The sequence below is a fragment of the Anomalospiza imberbis genome, chromosome 14, assembly GCF_031753505.1.
Source record: "Anomalospiza imberbis isolate Cuckoo-Finch-1a 21T00152 chromosome 14, ASM3175350v1, whole genome shotgun sequence".
NCBI lineage: Eukaryota > Metazoa > Chordata > Aves > Passeriformes > Viduidae > Anomalospiza > Anomalospiza imberbis.
In genome coordinates, this window is record NC_089694.1 from 11,101,034 (window position 1) to 11,121,509 (window position 20,476).

Below are 20,476 nucleotides of genomic sequence, written 5' to 3' on the forward strand. Positions count from 1 at the left end.
AAAATGACTCCTTTAGATTGGATTTAATAGTAAACAGAAAACAAACATTTTGATAGGGATATGCCTACTCATCTCATCATGCACATGACAGACTGGATGAAAAATAAGCCTCAGCTTGCAGTGCACAGCCACATTTGCTGTACATTTCCAACATTTATGTAGACACATCCTTTACTTGACCTAAACCCATCCTCTGGAAGCAAACCATACCAGCAGCTTTACACAGAAGTATGAAATGAGTATTTTCATGAAAGGCTTTAAATAATGGCTATTGATGAATATAGCCTGCCCTCCTACTATCACACAGACACAGAATATTTCACAAAAGTGCACCATGGGCCCTTTAAACTGCACAGGGAATTTTACACTATAAGGCAAAAAAAAAAAAAATAGCTAGTCAATCTGGCAGTAGGAAAATGGCACAGTTATTTTGATTTTAACATTATTGTTGTGCTATTAAATAGAATAACAGCCCTAAGTTAAATAATGGAGGTCATTTGAAGGATCCTCATATTTTCTTCTGGGAAAAAATAAAAATTTTGAAGCCTTGTAACTGACTATTTATAGAAACTGAAAATCACCCTTATAGCCACAAGGGAGTCAAAACATCCAAAGTCATTACTTCATTAACTTTGATTTGTTTCCAGCTAATAGAACTTAAAAGTTTTTGACTACTTACCATGATATTCTATACCAGTCATTCACTCTCAAAATCAGTGTGTCACCAGGCAGAGTTATGCCATTTTCCTTCTTCCCTTTCTACCCACAGAGCTCAAAGACTGTTTGTCCTCTTTCAGCAGAACTGCAGAGATTCAGTCTGGTGACCTGAAAACCTAAGTAAGCCTAATAAGAAAATTAAAGTTTTCCAGAACAATGACTAAGTCACTCTAAAATATTAATTCCTCCAACAGGAAGCTTATTCCAACATAAGACATTGAGTTTGATTCAGCACTGAAGAAACCCAGTGCAATATCTCTCTCCAGCCTAAAATCCAAGCTGCTTCAGGGAATTACCATCACCACACATTATTTGTTGCATTGAGAAGCCTCAGTTAATAAATGGCCCAGAGCTGCTGCTGTGGCACCTCTCAGAGCAGGGACCACTCACACAGACCTTCTGACTGGCAGACAAAATTATCCTCCTGTTAAGAAAATGCAAAAAAAAATCTCAATATAGTTATCCTAATAAACAGAGACTAAAAAATAGGAAAATACTCTGGATTATCAGGCGTGAGGCACTAATGTGAAGATTTTTATAGCTTCAACTCAGTATGAATATTACTTCTGGAAATAACACACTTCATTCTAGTCCATGCTGGGAAAAATGAGCAGCTCTCATGGTCCAGAGACATTTCTTTGTGTCCTTAAACCATCTGAGCTTTGAGGATACACACAGAAGACTTGAGCTTAGTACTAGATATTGTCCAGGTCAACTGTACAAGTCCAATGTTGTTCCTGAAAAGAGAAAATAACAAAAGCTTTTCTTAAAGCAGTCTCTGGGTTTTTATTTTTATTCCCTTTCCTAAGGGTGCATGATTAAGAAGATATTAATACAGTAAATTTTCAAAGGAAAAATGCAGCTAATTATTTAACATAGATTTCATAATATTTCTTTTGATATAATGTATTAGAAAAGAAATATTAACCCACGTTTATGCTTTAACCAGAGTTCAGTCACTCATGCTTCCTCAAAATAAATGCATATTCTGTCTGTGACTTTCTGTATTCTTACCTTTGTCTGGCACTGTGCTGTGGAGCAAATAGATTGAGAGATGCAGTAATACACATAACCTTTAGCTTAGCTTTTATCACAAGGAAAATAGCTACTGTTGCTATGGTTGTTTGGTCAATCTGTCACCCCATATCAGCATTGTTAGTATTCACACCTGATAAGAAGATATCTTCAAAAAAGAAGAGGGGGGGGAAGTAAAGCAAAATGCTCTGCAGAAGGCAACCCAATTCTCATCTAATCTTTTTTAAAAAATCTGCTGTGTTAATGTATCCTGTGTGCCTATCACTGAAATCATATGAGACTTCAAATAAGAGTAAAGATAAGTAGAAAATAATGAAAAATAGAAATCTGTGCAGTTTTTTTCTGATTATGGTGATGTTTAGACTTTTATTTGTAAACCACCCATAAGATATTTTCAAGGTCAGGAAAATAAAAAAAAATTTTACAAAACAGGGATGATTTTCAAGTACATCTAAGCTGCATTAAATCTCTGAACTATTGCTCTGCAACCTGAAACCAGTCCCATATGAGACTATTATTTCTCAGCATCTTGTTAGTCCTACTTTGCACATGACCTTGTGAACTACTGATCTTCCTAAATAACTACACTCAGCCCTAAAGGCACACGAACAATTTTTACAATTAGTCTTGAAAATTTAAATTAAATTTTGTTTCAGACAAAGCTGTACAAGGCAGGCGTTTCAAAGTATTCCTGCAAAGTAGACTTTTAGAAAGTTCAACAGTCTAAAGAGTGAAATATGTGAGCCTGAACATAATCAAACAGCCACTAAAATAAACCTGAGCTCAGACAAAAGCATGAAGTTTTTATTCACAGATTTCCTAGTAGTGGAGATGCCACCTGCCTCAGTGAGGGCCAGAGGGGATTATGTAAGTCTCCCATTAAGCATAAACACATTACAGACCACTAATACATACTGACAAGATGCTTTCTGCTGCTCACTTTCCTCCCTTATCCATTTTTCACACAACTACTCATAGCCAAATGTTGGTTAGTCACCCTGGGACCTGTCCTTGCCACAGAATCCTTCTGGTTCTCACCAGCTCCTCATGGTCCCATCAACTCTTGTCTTTACTCTGATGGTCCAAGACCTTAAAAAAAAAGTCAACAGACCTGGCCCTGTTTGCTGGGGAGTTCCAGAACCTCCCAGATGTCCTCCCCATGGAGCTGACTGCAGTGATTCACTGTGGGCAGTTACCCTGCAGCTGTTGCCCATCACTGCTTGCTGAAGCAGACCCACGTGTTGTGGTGGGAAACAAGACAAGGAGCTTTATTGCTTCTTGTAAAAGCCCAGATGAGAAACTGGCACACTCTTACCTTTGGCACCAGTCTAGCTTAACACCCCACTGAACCCTGCTCACAGAGAGCCAGGGCTGCAGTGACACTGCTGGGGGATCACCCCACTAATCCCTGCTCACAGAGAGCCAGCAGTGCAGGGACACTGCTCTGGGATCACCCCACTGAACCCTGCTCACAGGGAGCCAGCAGTGCAGGGACACTGCTGGGGGATCACCCCACTAATCCCTGCTCACAGAGAGCCAGGGCTGCAGTGACACTGCTCTGGGATCACCCCACTGAACCCTGCTCACAGGGAGCCAGCAGTGCAGGGACACTGCTGGGGGATCACCCCACTGATCCCTGCTCACAGGGAGCCAGCAGTGCAGGGACACTGGGGGATCACCCCACTAATCCCTGCTCACAGAGAGCCAGGAGTGCAGGGACACTGCTCTGGGATCACCCCACTAATCCCTGCTCACACAGAGCCAGGGCTGCAGGGACACTGCTCTGGGATCACCCCACTGAACCCTGCTCACAGGGAGCCAGCAGTGCAGGGACACTGCTGGGGGATCACCCCACTAATCCCTGCTCACAGGGAGCCAGCAGTGCAGGGACACTGCTCTGGGATCACCCCACTGATCCCTGCTCACAGGAAGCCAGCAGTGCAGGGACACTGCTGGGGGATCACCCCACTGAACCCTGCTCACAGGGAGCCAGCAGTGCAGGGACACTGCTGGGGGATCACCCCACTGATCCCTGCTCACAGAGAGCCAGCAGTGCAGGGACACTGCTGGGGGATCACCCCACTGATCCCTGCTCACAGGAAGCCAGCAGTGCAGGGACACTGCTGGGGGATCACCCCACTGAACCCTGCTCACAGGGAGCCAGCAGTGCAGGGACACTGCTGGGGGATCACCCCACTAATCCCTGCTCACAGGGAGCCAGCAGTGCAGTAACACTGCTCTGGGATCACCCCACTGATCCCTGCTCACAGGGAGCCAGCAGTGCAGGGACACTGCTGGGGGATCCCCCCACTGATCCCTGCTCACAGGGAGCCAGCAGTGCAGGGACACTGCTCTGGAACACTGCTCTGTTCAGCACCTCCTGAGTGTACATCGTGGCCCAGGTCTCCAGAGCCCTTCTCTGCACCCACAGTCAGGTACTGATGCACTCTGCTTATCCAGCTACACCCACAGCAAGGCACAGGAGGTTGCTAAAGGAGTCTATTTTCCAAAATATTCATTTGTTCTGCTGTCTTCAGGAAATAGGATGTCCGCCCTTGCAGGTGTAATGGAACCAGTATTTTATCTCTTGGCTTCAATGTGAAAGGGTGAGAAAGGTTGTTTTATTCCATCCTAAGGACAAGGCACAAAACCTGTACATGCAATCCACTGATTTGTGCCTATTTCTGCAGATAAACAAGTACACAAGTAAATAAAAGTAGGCTTATTTAAATCTGGTGACAATGTGTGTTCTTTCTTGTATTTAAAGACAGACCTCTTGTTTTACATAACTTAAATTAGTAGTGCCTCTAAACACTCTCCTAAAAATTTAGCCCAAAATGGTGGCTTAGGTTCAGTTGTTTCCCACATCAGAAGTGACAGAAGTGACACAGAAGTGACTTTGCACACTCTTGCAATGCAGGCATCCAGCTCACAGGTAGATGTAGGTTAATACATATCCCAGCAGCAGTAAAACTCAAAAATAAGATTGCAATTAAAAACATGGATGTTGAAAGCTACAGGGTGTTATCTTGTCCTGGTGATGCACACATGCTGCTCAAGTCTTCAAACATTTTGGTAGTCTTTTTTGGCTCCATCCTAAGGCCCAGGTTTTAACTTGGACAAGTCCCTTGGTTACTACAGCACATAAGTTGTCACTTGCATGTTTTGGAAAGCTAAAAGAAAAAGAGTATGCTGGCAGTTAAAGATGTTTATAGTATTTGCAGAAGTGAGGGCTAGGCCATAATGGGTTCTTTGGAAGTAATCACAACACAGTATATTTAAGCATAAAGAGAATAATCACTTATATCAGCAGGGTAGGCAAGACTGCCATTTGCTGACATCAATGCATTTATTGAGTTACTGTTCCTGAACTCAGGATACTAATTTATTTTTTACAGCAATTAGACCCTGCTGGGAGAGAAGAAGAGAGAGGTGTGAGACTGACCACCTCTCTGATGAGCAGTGCTTAACACAGTTTGCAAAAATATTCTTCTCTATGTCACACAGTCAGTGCTGCTTAACAGTGCAGGAAAATCAAATCCAGAAGAAGAAATGCATCTGAGACATGAAAGGAAGAAAGCCAAAGCAAACCCCTATTTATGGTGCTGTTGCAGATGTCACACAGACACATCCACCAAGCAGAAAGTTACATATAAGGTTTTTTATCTCTCTTTAATAAAAACTTGAAGCTTTTGAAAGCTCTAATCAAATCTCAAAACAATTTCCAGCTATAAAATAACTGTGTATTTTGAAATACAACATAATCAAACCCAAGTATATGTTTCTCAGTTTAAACTACCCCTCTACCTGATCTTCCTGTTAGCCTTGCCAAACTGAGTTCTCTAAGTCTCCCTCCAAGCTTTTGCAACTTCCTAGAAAAGTAAATAGGTTTATATGTCTGGAGTGAGCTGGGTGAGGAGGAGGGGAGGTGTCTGAGCACACTGGTGCCCTTTATGTGCTCTGAAATCAAAGCAATTATAGCCAATTTTCTAAACTAGGAGCCAGTGAGGAATACTGTGCAGCAATAGGAGCAACATAAATTAGGAAAAGACAACACTGTAAGAAATCAAAATATAAGAACAATTATCCTTGTGGGACATTACATATTCAAATGAGGATGAGAAATGGCAAAAGCTAAGTCAGCATTAGCAGGTCAAGCTATTAAAGTTGCTTTATGTATGGAATGAAGAACAGAGACCGGCATGAAGTTAGAGGGAAAAGAAGCTGAAACACAAGGGTAATTGTAGGGTCAGGAAAGATGGGGATGAGCTCTGAGTTATCTGGACATTGCTGTACCCTCTGTGGGTACAGATACTAAAGAATTAAATGCTTTAATAAAAAAGTAATTGGAGAACAGGACAAATAGTCACCCTTGAACTTACTCATGATCTTCTTCCAACTCTGTCTGAACATGCCAATTTTTAGAGGGGTTATTTACTGCCAATAAACAGGGGAAAGGCTACATGGCCATAAGCTCCATTTTTTTGTCAAGCCAGAAAATGAGTGCCATGGCTGTTTCAGGACTCTACAAATGACTCTGCTCTTTCCAGTGTTGGAATCCTGGATGCTGAGAATTTTAAACTTTCTGTGCTGAAAGGCACAGACTTGCAGGAGAGCACTGCATTTGACCTGAGGCTGTGGAGAAGACTTCCAAAATTGATTAATAGCACTGGGATTACAAGTGTGTAGTTGGTTAGAAGTGTATAATATCACAGGGTGGAAAATTAGAGTTTAGGTTTTTAGAATACAGTAATGGATATGAAGCAAGATGAAGGTTTTAGGGCAGAGGCAGGTTGTTCTTTTTCACCTTCTTCTTCCTTCTTCTTCATGGGTTTGGGTGGTATTTTGCAATTGGGCAGAAAAGTCCACATTGCAGGCCTTGAGGGATCAGTTATTGGGTTAAAAGGGAAAATAATCTAGGTGTCATTTCTTAATTGGCTAGTTTAGTTTTAGTTCAGCCTTAAAAGACCTTGAAACTGTACTTCTGGGGCCATTTTTGTGCTGTTTTCCTGCATGCAAAGTCTGGTGCAGATGGCATGCTGAAGTTTTGATAAGATAACAATAAACAAGAAGCTGAAGACCGAGGAAGTCCAATGTCTCTCGTTCCTGACACAGAACTGCTCCAGGAGGGCTTCCCTCGTTAGGGGAGCCCCCAGGGAGAAGCCCAACATGGGGCCAGCAAAGCCATAGCCCAGCTTGCTTTGCTCTGGTTTTCACTGCTCAGCAGGGACAGCGGGCGCAGAACAAGGGACACCGTGCACAGCAGCCAGGTGAGGCCCGCTGTGGGCAGTGACAGCCACAGAGATCCTTGAGACAATTTTGGCAAGATTTTCTCCTTGCATACAACAGCTTATTCAATTCAACAACAGATGCTTTCCATGTTATCCCCTACAGCAAAGAAGTTATTAAACAGCCAGCCAAAGCCTCGGTGCTAAGGCTGCCAACTGGTGGTTGTAACACTGAGTTTTGTATTTCCCTCCCACACCATCACTTATCATTACTACCCACAGTCTTCCTCCATGCCAATTTTTACCAGGAAATGGCAGGCCCATTCCATACAGTGTTAAAACACCCTCATTTTCATACAGGCTGAAAAATTCAACCAAGCCTGACTGCAGGGGCAGATCTCACTCCCTTTGCAGCCCTCGAGCCCCAGGTCCCTTAGCTGCCTGAGATTAACCCACACAGAGCCCCCAGGGGCTGGGAGGGAAGGGCTGAGGCTCCAGCAAAACACAAGGGATTGCAAGGAACTCAGCTTGGAAAAGCTTCCCCCAGGTCGTGAACAGCGTCACACAGCAAAGTCCTGCTCGGCTTGGCTGGCAGGGGCTCTGGGGTCTGAGGCACAGACACCAAACAAACCCAAAAGGAGAGGAATCCACCTGCCACTCACGGCGACTTTAGCATTTAGCAAACACCATAAAAGGTGCCACAGACATGAGGAGTTCCAAATTTTGAAGATATGCATCTTTTGCCTCTTGTTCTACTCTTGAGGCAGGAGACAGGATAATAGCGATGTAAACAGTCCATGCTTTTCAAAATTTGGCAAGTAATGTTTAAAAAGGCAATTTTTTGCTAGGTGATTGCTACAGGCACTAGGTCCAAAGGGTGAAAATTGAAATTCTTAAGGCCATAGCAGAACTAAAGAGCTGTTAACTGAGAGGGAATTAATCCATGGGCCAATTTATAAAAAGACAGAGATGTTGTGAACACATGGAGTATTAAAGGAATAAAAATGTTTTTGTAAAGAATGTTTCTTCCATTGAACCACACTTACTTTAGTGTGGCTTCAAGAGCCCCAAGACAGGGTGTAAGACAACCCTAGATGAAGCCCTCAGAGGAATCTCTAAATCTTCTACTGAGCAGCAAAATCAAATCAGATCATGAAGAGGAACCATCACTTCACTCTTCAGTTTTTAAAGCACAAGTCCCAAAAATGTGAAGTGACAGAATTTTGGATGACATGCAAACCCTTTTATCCAGAGCAACATTTCTGTATAAACTTCTCATCTGACAGGACTACTAACTCCTCTTTGATTTTATTAAATCAGGATAGTAAGGGCCAAGAGAGATTTCGAATAAAATTTTGAGACTGCTTCTGGTCAACATGCAAAGCTGATTTCAAGGAGTTCTTCTGTCCAACCCTGCACAATAAGAAGCTGAGGCATATATGTGTACAGATGGAGGAAAAAAATGCAGAAAGATTCCTCTCTCTCTCAGCCTTCCCCTGTGACCTTCTCTCGTACTTGCAAATAAAAGAATTAAAATAGATAAATCTGCCAGCCAGGCTTAAAACTTTGTGAGTACAACTTGAGCACAGGAGATATCAAGCCTTCCCGAGACCTGGGCCTCGGTTTCCCTCCTGGTTTCTCAGCCTCGGTGATGTGCAGCTGCATCTGTCAGGAGGCATCACGTTATGTCAGAGATTTAACGCAATGAGAGATACAACTGGTTCTGGCACGTAAGAAAACGACAAATCAGTCTAGAGAATTTGAAGAGACAGTTTTCTGGAGGAACACAGGTGCACAAGCTGGGATTTAACAAAAGTTATTTGAAATGCAGGAAGTAAACAATAAAAAAGGCCATTTTACCCTAAGTAAATTTTAGAAAATAGGTTTTCTATCCAAATGTTTTGCTACAGCTGCAAGTCTCAGATTCAAAAACTGACAAATAGGATTTCTTTCAAACTCCAATATGAAGTGAATGGCGGAGAATGAAAGAGACAGAATTTCATATCCATTAGGATCCCAGTACTCCATTTTAATCAGGAGTCACTTGCAGACTGAAATTGCCTGGTCTGTACATCTCATTGAGTCTTTTGTGAGAAATTCAACTCCTTTATGTGTTTGGAGTTGTGTCCTCACACAGGAACAAGCAGTTAACAAAGACCTTGGTGAGACTGCAAACCTTTCATCACAGAGATTGTCCCACCATTATACAATCACAATATTAACGGGTCAGTCTCTTCTATTCTGTCTTCACTGCTCTCTCCTGTGGGTACAAAAGGTTCTGGGGGCAGCAGTACAGGAGTTAAATGATTCCATATACCCTATTACCAAGGTTAAAAGAGGTTTTCATCACAAGATCACAAACCTGTTTTACTTCACTTTCTGTCTATTGCCATCTATTTCATTGCCTCATGCAATAAAATAATGGTTAAAAACAAACAGGAGATTTCAGAATCACAGAATGGTTGGGGCTGGAAGGGACCTCAGGAGCTCCCCTAATCCAACCCCCTGCTGCAGCAGGTTCAGCCAGAGCTGGCTGCACAGAATCACCTTGTCCAGGTGGGTTTTGGACATCTCCAGAGAAGGAGACTCCACCACCTCTCTGGGCAGCCTGTTCCAGTGCTCGGTCACCCTCACAATTAAAAATGTTTTTCCTCCTATTCAGGGGGTGGAACTTTGTGTGTTGGTTTGTGCCCACTGTCCCTTGTCCTGTGCTGGGCACCACTGAAGAGAGTCTGGTCCCATCCTCCAGACACCCACCCTTAACACATTTGTTGTGTTGTCTCCAGCCTGAAGAGACCCAGCTCCCTCAGCCTCTCCTCATTTGAGAGATGCTCCAGTCCCTCACCACCTTCACAGCCTCCACCCTGTCCAGTAGATTCTTGATCTTCTACTGCCAACCCACAGGAAACAGACTGAGAACTCCTCCCACCCTGAAGCTCCATACAGCTCCCATCTAAACCCACAATTTATTCCTCACCAGTCTGGTCAGAGCTTCCCAGACTGAAACTCAGGCTGTAAGATCCTTCCAAAGGAAGGTAAGAGTGACAGAAGCAGCCCCAGAGCTGCAGTTAAGGAGAGGAGGGAGCATATTCTTCCTTTATGCTGGGAGTGGGCTTGGAGAGGCTCCCTTCCATCCGCACATCTCCCACTGACACCCATGAGAGCTAAGCATCAGGAGTAGGAAAATACAGAAAGGTCAATGCTAAAGAAAAAATTGCAAAATACTGAGGTTTTTACATTAAAAAAGCAAAAACAAAATAATAATAAAGAAGAGAGAAATAAATAAGACCTGGCATTAAAGAGTGGGTGCTGACTTCACCCAAACACCCCAGATGATTTTAGTGTGGGATTTTTGTACCTCAGTGCAGCCTAGCTTGCTCATGTTTTGCCAGTACTAGAGGTAATCTTTTGAAATCAAATTATATGTGTGCAACATGAATTATGTTTCTGGCTTGCACTGCAGTAAAACTGCACATTTTGCATATTTTTAAATGAGAGGAAGAGATACAAAAAAAATAGAGAATTATATGTCAAAACCAACTTACCAGAGATGCAGATAATTCCAGACACAAGCAACATCTTAGCTCACAGGAAGGATATGTAGTATCACATACAAAAATAGCATTTTTTTTTTCACTGAGAAGATACCACTGACATGAAACGATTGTAATATTTTCCACAGGAATCTAATGTTGCTTGGGAATAGCCAGCCATCACAGCATGCCTACAGCTAATGCTGGCAATCCACCATCCTCTTCCAGTGACACATGGCTCAAATGTGCTCCCTGTGTTTCCCCTACCTCTGAAATAGCCCAGGAAACACAAGGTTTGAAGGGGCAAGTTGGGCCCTGTTGTCAAGGATGACTGAAATATGTTATTTATGGGGAAGACTGGGAAAGAGTGATCATCCACATTTGAAACAAAACACCAATTTTGTTTCTTTCTTTCCCTCTGGAAAGCATCTGATACAGCCTCTGAGAAATATCTCAGCAGAATTGAAGCCTTAGTCACTGTTTCTGAAGTTTTCTGGACATAAAGAATTACTAGGATGTATAATAAGGAATCCACTGGCCTAACAAGGATTTATTTTTCCACTCACTGGCACACCAATTTAATTAAGACACCAAACCAATTAATAAGCCCTACTAATAAGACCCACTATCTATTAGCATATGCAGTGAAAGCAATTTCTGCCTGTGACTATTTATGAGTGTAGTTATTCACTTGGTAACCATTTACATAGTAACAGCACTAAAAAATGCTATTGAGGACAAAGAGGATGGGAAATTAAATGCTGTGTCTTTTACATTGTATAATTTTAAAATATATATTTCCAGTGAAAATAAAGAGAAAGGGGGAAATTCCTGCAAGTTGGAGCAAAAATAAACATGTCCCCATGCTTTCCAATGTCCCTGGAGTCAGCCATTCCCACACACACTTCCCAGCACCTTGGTGGCCCCAGCAGCCTATAACAGATCAATAAGACATCAGGGTTGCAGCAGCAACTGGCACTGCTAAAACCAAGGTCACATTTCAGCCAGTGTTCTCCCTGTACTTAACAAATACACATGAATTAAAAAGAGTTAATTAGCAGGTGTCCTCTTTAAGCTGGAGAGCCAAGAGCACCGATGCCAGCTTCACCCACCTGGGATATTCCCTGTGGCCATGAGCCAAGTGAAGATCATCACCAGGCATATTTCAAATCCACCATGAGATACCATTTTGCAAACCTCCCTGGAGGAAGGGATCATTATTCAGGAAATGTTCTCTCCCAAGTGGTAGACACCATTTCATTTATCAGCTTCTGTTAATTGCTGTCTCCAACCATCTCGTTCCACTAAGGCAAGCAAAAGGAACTTTTCTGGGAAGACACCCACGACCATGAGGAAACCGATTCAATTAGGCCATTTATTTTCTGCTCCTATTTACAGTAATTTCTGGTTTCGTATTCTGAGTCTCATCTCAGGGCAGTATATATCACTATAACAAGAGGCAATTTCTGTGAGATGCTCCCAAATTTGCCCCCATTTGTTTTAATGAGAGAGAGATGGGTGTAAATAGAGATGCAAAGTATCAGAAACAAAACCTCATGAGTGAGATGAGAAAAGATTTCCCCAGCATTATAACTGTAGCATACCTGATGCATGCATTGCTTGTGCTAGGCTAAAGAAAGTAATAGAAAGCCCTCCAAATAATGAAAAAACAATCTTTCCAGAAGTTTCTGGGCTCCTCAATGAATTTCATCCAAATGTCATGCAAAATAAAAACACTGCCGCATATTTGCCATAGGAATTCCTGAATAAGCCAATGGTAAAGCAAGGGGTGTGTAACTGACTCTACCTATGGTGTATAATCAAAGAAGTAACTCAGCTGTGAAATTTGGATTCAGCTGTTTTCCCAGATCCCTATCTGGCACTGATTCAATGCAGACAATTAGTTACTTATTTCAGATGGCTGCAAACACACTTCTCCCTGTCATTTCTGGCCATCTCTCTGCTGCTTTGCTGAAGAATCTAGGTAATATTTCAGCAAATTTCATCTGCAAGAAAATATCAAAGCTGAGCATGAAGTTTGGTAAGCTTATTATTACTGATATCTTTCCCAAGGAGGAGAGAAATGAAAGGCAAACCAGAAAAAAATGTAGAGGCTAACCATATATTTGGTCAAGTGTATATTAATGGCAAGTATAAATAAAAGCATCCCAAAGTGGTATGAGAATCGCACATTGGCAAATGGCATAGGAATAACACAAAATTAAAATTAAAATTCTTGGAATTTTGATGGGTTAGGTTTTGATTCCTCTTTTCTTTTTAGCCCAGATCATTTCAGCAGTCTTGCAAAAACTTGCAATGAAAAAACAGGTGGGCTCGCAGTCTGCAGCAATGGGCTGGAGTGAAAGGAAAATCTCACACTGTGCATGGGATAGAGTAAAACATTTCTAGCAAGAAGAAAAAAGAAACAATCCAATTCTTGAAAACACTTATTATAATTATTCTTTCTGCTCATAAAGAAATTAATTTTACAGAAATACACACAACCAGGCAGAAAGTTCCTGGATGATATTAACTTCTTTCTGGTAAAAGAAGGAAAAAGACAAATTGTTGGTAATTGCCAGGTAACTTATTGAGTCACCTGCAGTGGTCAATCCCAATTTTTTACTAAGGATGAAATATTCAGGCAATGTAATTTTCAAAGTTGAAGAAAAAAGAAGCCAAACAAACAGCCAGCTGAAAAAAAAAAAAAAAAAAAAAAAAAAAAACCCAAAAAACAAAACTTAGACAATACAATATCCTTGAAGAGACTCACTAATGGGTCTCAAACTAATTTGTGTCATTATTCACTATTTTAATCATCAAGGACAGCTTGCTCTCTGAATTCCATTAAAAAAGAAAAAAAGGCCAGTTTTAATTAGTCTGGTTTCCCAGCAATCCCTTGTACCTATTGCTGTGACTTCAACTAAAAGAAGTCAGAATAACAGCAAATATATAGCTCAAATAAAAGATATGTTTTGCGAAAAACTTAGTTTTCCTCAGTTCTGTTGTTATCATTTCTGTTATTTTTTCATTAGATGCTCCACTACCACTGATCCCCCTCAGGCAAAGCTTACACAACTGCTTCTGAGCTTGCAGCACCTGCTGGAATCAGAAAAGTGCCCTTCCTGGAAGAACTCCAGCAGAATGCAAGGAGCAGCAGCAACCAGGAGGAGGCTGAGAGAATTCTTTATCGCTGTCTCCAGCTCAGGCTTGTGCTCCTTGAACCCCTGTGCTTCTTGTTAGTCCACTTTCCCACCCTGTCCAGGTCCTCCCGCAGGTGACTCTCCCTTCCAAATATCAGCTTCCCCACTCAGTTTGGCATCATCAGCAAATTCAGAATACTCTTTATCCCATATTCCAGATTATTTATTATGACAATTATCAGGCCCAATATCAATCCCAGCTGGATTACACTTCCTGTAAAATCTTCAGTCTGCAAGGAATACATGGAACAGGAAGTCACCCAAAGTCACAGAGCCCAAAATTGATTGGAAGTCAAAATCTCAGGTCAGAACCTTAAGGGGCTGTTGAAATCAGGAATGCTTCATCCACTTTTTACATCAGAAGATTTGTGGCAGAAATACTTCAGTATTTATTTGAAAAAATATTTCTGTTGAGTTTCTAATCTGCATTTCAGTCAGCCCATAGCATACAAATGTGTCATTTTAAAATATAATCCCATAAAACTCAATGACTGCACTATTTCTCCTCTTGTCAACATACTAATTTTACAACATACTACTATTTGCTTGAAGAAAACTATTCCCAACATATACCAGTGCAAGAAAGAGGGGAAAATACCCAAAATTATTTTGTTAGAAATGAAAAATTTGGGATGTGGATCTTCTAAATAAGGGATTTACACCTAGAGCACAGAAAAATGTACATGTGGATGCATTTCATTAAGAACATTATTAGAAATCTGGTGTGATCTATGTTCCTATCAGTTTATCTCAGCACATCCGGCAGGCAGAGGGAAAACTGGGAATGTTAGACAAAGTATTATGAAATTAGTACAATTGGGTCTTTCCTACCCTAACATTCAGAAGATATATTTTCAAGAAAGGGATCAATTCTCTAATAAGACTGAATTATGCACATCTCATTTACTGGAAGAAAGCATGAGAAGAGTGGTTTACAGGAAGGGAAATGTGTAAGAAACAATAAATTGGATCTTGAATAGCTGCTGTAACCTAAGGAGTCTTCATTTGCTTTTGACAGTTTTTCACTTGTCTCTTGAAAATTATGTTACACAGAAGGGACTGCTGATGAATTTTTGACAGTGCATCAGGTTCCTGGGTTTTTTTAAGGCATCCTGTAACACAGTATCCAAACTTTCTATCATAATTGCATGATAGCTCGAGTATTCCTCATGTGAGGACTCATGGGAGAAATTAGGCTTCTTTCATGTAAAATCTGAAACATTCTCTGGCTGTCAATACCTAACTGCTCAGCAAAGGTGTTTTTGTCAGCAGAGCTGCTGAGACTAAAACAGTGGGATGTCTCACCAAAATGTATTAACTCTGAAATTCTCATCATGAAGGGTGAAGTCAGTCTGTTATGGGCCCATTTAAGCATTTTTGTGGGATTTTGTAAACAAGCCTCAGCATCCATTTACAAGGCTTTTAAGACTCTATTGGAGCTGATCAAACTGTGGGGGAAATTTTTCACCTAGTGAAAAAAACTCCATCTTTTGGAAAATAATAATAATTAAAAAACTAAGATCATTCAGTTCTTTTGCACAGGTGATGCCTTGTGAGGCTACCTGGAACAGAGGCTGGACAGTGTTAAAGGAATAAAGCAGGGATGTTTTAAAAAGGCCTTCAGAGGATACACCTTGGGCAGTGCAAGAGCCCGGACATGGCTCCACCCAAGCGGGATGATGGGTCATGTGTTTTCACACTTTCACAAGTTTTGGTCCATTTCCATATTGGGGCCAATTGTCCAATTACAGCTTCAGGTTATGAGCTCCCATCCCCCCGACTGCTCTCCTCAATTTGCTGTTTATACTTTTTGGGCCTGGAGCTGCAATGGTGTTCTTGGGCTGCAGAAGGATTGTTTTGTCTGACTAAACTGTGAAGGGAACTTGCTAATACTTTATATGAAGTTCAGAGTTATATCCTAATGCAGTACGGAATCTGGAAAAACAGAAAGCTAAAACTTAAAGCATCAAGGGACTGGGATGTAAACAAGTTACTGACACTGGCCAGAGAACAATTAAACACTTAACTGGGACCAGCAGCCACAGATCCTACTTCTCATGGTTTGTAACAAAGAAGTTTTGGCCTCAGGTTCAATTTCCCAGTGATATCTTTCCTGAGAGAGCCTGTGTGTTTCTACCCAAGGCAGGATGGGGATCTATCAATTATGAATGTTCTGATAAGCTCTGGAAGGGATGAAACCAACTGAGATACAGGCAATCATTTGGAGACAACAATGAACTCAAAAAAGCCTGCAGCACTTTGTTTCATATCATACATTGACAGAATTTTGACTTTAATAATTCTTACAGAATTATGGCTCACAGAGATGCTAAGTTATGGCATGAACAGATGAGAGCACCTCCATACCATCTCCAGGTGCAAGCTGTTACCCCAACCCACCCTGGGGTGATATCAGTGATGTATCTTTCCTAGAGCAATGCTTTTAGTGATCTCCTATTGCTTTGCACTCACAATGAGGTAGAAACCTGCACACAAACAGCTGCTCTGAGTTCTCACAAATTCACACCCTGCCTCCTCCTCCTCTAATGTAATTATTTACCCACGTACCTGAAAGTAACACAGACATATGTCAGATTTTACTAACAGGATCGTGGCAGGTGTCTCTTTAATTTGGAATTATGGTAGTGTATCCTTCATCAGCATTTTGATAATCATATTTGCAAAGTTGTAACATTTGAAAGGCTTAAAGACAACTACAGGCACAGCTTCATTAGGGACTCTGTGTGTGTGTGTTGGGCAGCTGCTGCACTGTGTGCTCCCTCTGTGCCTTTTTCTACATGTACACTGTTGACATACAACATTACAAAAAGAGGCTAAAGAATTTTAAAGTGCAAAGTTAAAGTGGTTTTTGCCATAAGACATAACATTAGCCCTGTGCAGAGGACAGGACCTGGCACAGAAAATATTTTGAAACATCTGTGATTTGTTTTGTTTTTGCCACTTTCCCAAACCTGAGAAAGCTTTTGTTGTTGGTATGTTTCTGAAAGGTTTTTTGCCTGCAAGAGAAAGGCTCTTTAAATTGTCTGGTAAAATGCTTCAATGCAGAATGCATGAAGGGCATACATTAACATACATTGATTACTTGTATTTTTAAATGTAAATGTTGTCTGCTCAGCATCTGATGGAATTATACCAGCACAGTCAGTAAATGTCATTGACATTCAGCTCCCTGTTCTGAAGCTTGATAATACCTCTGATTCTGCAGTTTTTATTTTGATAATATTCATCATGGTTACAGAAAACTACTCCAAAACACAATAGCTTCTGTTTCTCAGACCTGGGCATTTTAGATGTAATTTCCCAAGGTGTTAGTCTTTGACAGAGGGTTCTGGGGTTCCCTGGCACAGCACTGAAATGTGGCAGCAGCTCTCTGGCCACAGAGAGCAATGCACAACCTTCCCAGGCATTTTTCTGGGGAAGACTGTGAAGATCAGAGAAAAGAATGATAAACAATTCTTATCTTCACTTGCTGCACCTGTTGTTGTGTTCGTGTGGAATGTGTTATGGAGATTTGTTTACCAAAGGGTGGTTTCTTAATTGGCTAATGCTGATGGTGTTTGGATTCAAGGACCAGTTGGGTCCACCTGTATGGTGACTGTCTGTAAGGGTGATGGGTTTCTTAATAAGTATAGAATATTAATAAAGTGATTGATCAGCCTTCTGAGAGTCATGGAGTCATTGCTAATTATTACCCATCCGGGGGCATGCAGCAACACTGACAGCCTGTGACTTACTTTGTGTGTGTCTCCAGCTCCATTTCCTCCTGAAAGTGGCAATTCAGAGTCAGCTCAGCAGCACTCCCACCATCAGTGAGCCCTCCTCTCCTCTGAGTGTAGTATGCCACAATATGTCCAGAAAAAATACCTCTAGTGAACTCTTGGTCTTAGATATACCGCAGAGAGGGAATCCCACCCTTTGCAAACAAATATCCAGTGCCCAAACCCTCACCACTTTTCTTTCCAGACAGGACAGGGATAGTTTCATGCTACCTGGCTTCTGGAGTCCTTTTGTACTAACTTCTGTGCTGTGACAAGCACACAGAGCTGGCTGCAGTGGCCTCCACACACTTGGGTAACCACACGCCTTGTCCTCACCTCTGAGCCCTTGTCACAGACCCTGGAACAGGGATCCCCTGCCTGAAGTCCAAAGCAGAAAGACTTTATGCTTTAGCTCTAACTTAGTTAGTGCAATAGGACCTAACTCTACAAATACAAAAAATCCAGAAGGGAACAAGATCAAATCCTACCTGACTCTGAATTCCCCAATTTTATGAACAGGTGGCTACTGGCAGAAATTTGAATCACATTTGCAGAGCTACCTTGCCTCCCACTGTTCATTTCTAGCCTGTTCTCTTGATGACACAGGGACACTAATACATCAAGACATTATCTCCCACTGTTCCACAGCTTCAGAGTGTCCCAGGACCCATCAGTAATGACCAGGCAGACAACAGCTGCACAGCCTGCTCAGCAACACCCACATATGCAGGCACTGTTGCCAAATCTGTACATTTTCTCTCAGTTTGATAAGAGAATGCCCTTTTCATGCCCCCAGGTAATGCACAAACACCACTCTTTGACAGTCAATAACCCACTGCTCTTTTGACATTCTTTTGAATCCATATAGTTAATTAAGGTATGAATGTCTATCCAAAAATCTATACTGATTAAGCCTGGATTACAGAGTCCTTTCCTTGCTCATTCTGAGTAACCATGCAAATTATGAATATCCAGACAAAGAAAGCAGCTCCAATTCCTGTGTATTTATTTGACTTGAGATCTGCCATCAAAGAAAAGAGTGTCATTACTTGAGCATCAGGCCTTAAGTGATAGATTCCAAGTGCATCATTTTTAGAGCCATTAGAGGTTATCAGGCCTATGTGGTTGCTAAGATACCATGAATCTTGAAGGAAAATATAAGATAATAGTAGGCAGTCACTGTGATGTTTATCAGAGTGTGTTCTCTGCACCTTACTTAATAGCACCATGATTAGGATCATTTTCAAGAGTTCCTGTCTATTTTCTAGCTAGGTGCAAGAATACAACTGCACTAAGTCAGCAAATATTGTTTATAATTCATGTTTTGCCACGAGTAAATGAATTCGTGGATGCCAAAATTTGTAATTGCCACAGCAGAATTTATTAACAAGTAAGAGCGTGTGTCTGTGTGCAGGTTTCTTTCCTGGCTATTAAATAGTATATTTAGACCTGGAATGAAATCATCCTTTATTGATTTCAAGTATATTTTGTGATAAGAGAGACTGTGCTTTCAAAGAGTTTTTAAATTAAATTTGTAGCTGAGGTAATTGCTGTGGCAAAATTATGCAACTAAAGTAAAGCGTTATGCAGGAGTTTTCTTGATATTATAATTTAACTGCCTCTTTTCTAAATCATGAAAGTGTGAGATGCCAGATTAGGGCAAAGAATTAGGTTATTACTGAATTATTTTATATTCTATCTCTGGAAGTATCTGGTGAGAAATAAAGGGATGAATCCTGCAGTGCTATGAGAGTGCTCACACCATAACCCCCAAAGTCCTCTCTGGGTTCACTCTTTCACTGCTCCAAAATGGTGAAGTCCAAGATGGGAAAATTGCCCATCCTCCCTGCTTTGCTACCAATAAAGAATGTCATTCCTACGCCAATGGACAGAGATAGCCAAGTAAGCTCTTCTTAGAGAGCTGCATGGCTGGTGGTGGTTGTTATTCCTGCTGTTAGGTAGACAGGAGTGGAACAAGTTGCCCAGAGAGCTGTGGATGCCAATCCCTGGAAGCGTTCAAGGCCAGCTTGGGCCTCAACAACCTGACCCAGTGGGTGGCACCCCTGCCCATGGAGGAGGAGTGGAACTGGATGGTCCCTAGGGTGCCTTTCAACCCAATCCATTCTAGGATTCTGTGATTCTTTTCTGTCATGCACTAAACCCACAAACCTGTGGAGAGATGCCAGCATGCCATTTGAAGGAAAGCGCACAGAACAAGACAAAAGCTCAAAGGGTGGGCTTCCTTTATCCAAGCTTTCAAATAAAGCACCTTCCCATTCCACACTACAGAGGCACTAAAATGCTAGTGTGATTTGCCAACTACCTTGCCCAACACAAAACAGAATACAGTTCAGGTGAGAAAAGCTGCTGGAACACACAGCAGAAGACACCGAGCAGCCCAGGAGATCAGAGCAACATTATGCTCCAAGAATTAACCTGCATCTTATACAAGATTTCAACTGGATCTCACACAAAACAAGACTGGTGACACCTTCCTGGAACTGTCCCATCCACATTAGTGAAATTTTGTTCTATGAGCCTGCAGTTCTGACTCAAAGCAAAGTTTCCCTATCCTAGACAAGAACCACAAACTGCTTTCTAATTCTTTCAAGACCACTGGAGATTTAGACAGTCATTTAAAACTCAGAGTTTGTTCAGAGAGCCTAAGAAAGACCCACTCACAAAAACTAAAAGAGGCAGTAATATTTCTAATTTTCTTTCCACCCACAAAGATGAATACACATTGACATCTGTGTACTGTAACTTTTTTAAAGTAAATGAGCCTTGAAGATTATCTGTCAGCTAAAATGCACCCAAGGGCTTGCTTTGCAATGTTTCTTTTTTAAAAGAATGTTTGTTTTAACATTATTGTTGCAACCAGCCAAAGAAAAATGTAGAGCCATCATAAAAAATACGAGCAGATACCCAGTTGTTAGAGTTGGTTTAGGAACAATCATAGGAGTGATGGACTGTGCGACCCA

General features: G+C 41.6%; 1 long non-coding RNA gene across 3 annotated transcripts; it reads right to left on the minus strand.

Moving 5' to 3' along the window:
- Positions 1-492: 492 nt before the first annotated feature.
- LOC137482247 (uncharacterized) lies at positions 493-2,973 on the minus strand. Of its 3 annotated transcripts, none has more exons than XR_011003957.1 (3): positions 1,650-1,708; positions 1,299-1,454; positions 493-833 (listed from the first exon to the last, which is right to left on the minus strand). It is a non-coding gene; the product is annotated as an uncharacterized lncRNA (long non-coding RNA). The 3 variants fall into 3 exon arrangements; XR_011003955.1 differs by lacking the exon at positions 1,650-1,708 and adding an exon at positions 2,864-2,973 and having other exon boundaries at positions 497-833; XR_011003956.1 differs by lacking the exon at positions 1,650-1,708 and adding an exon at positions 1,732-1,840 and having other exon boundaries at positions 498-833.
- Positions 2,974-20,476: the final 17,503 nt, after the last annotated feature.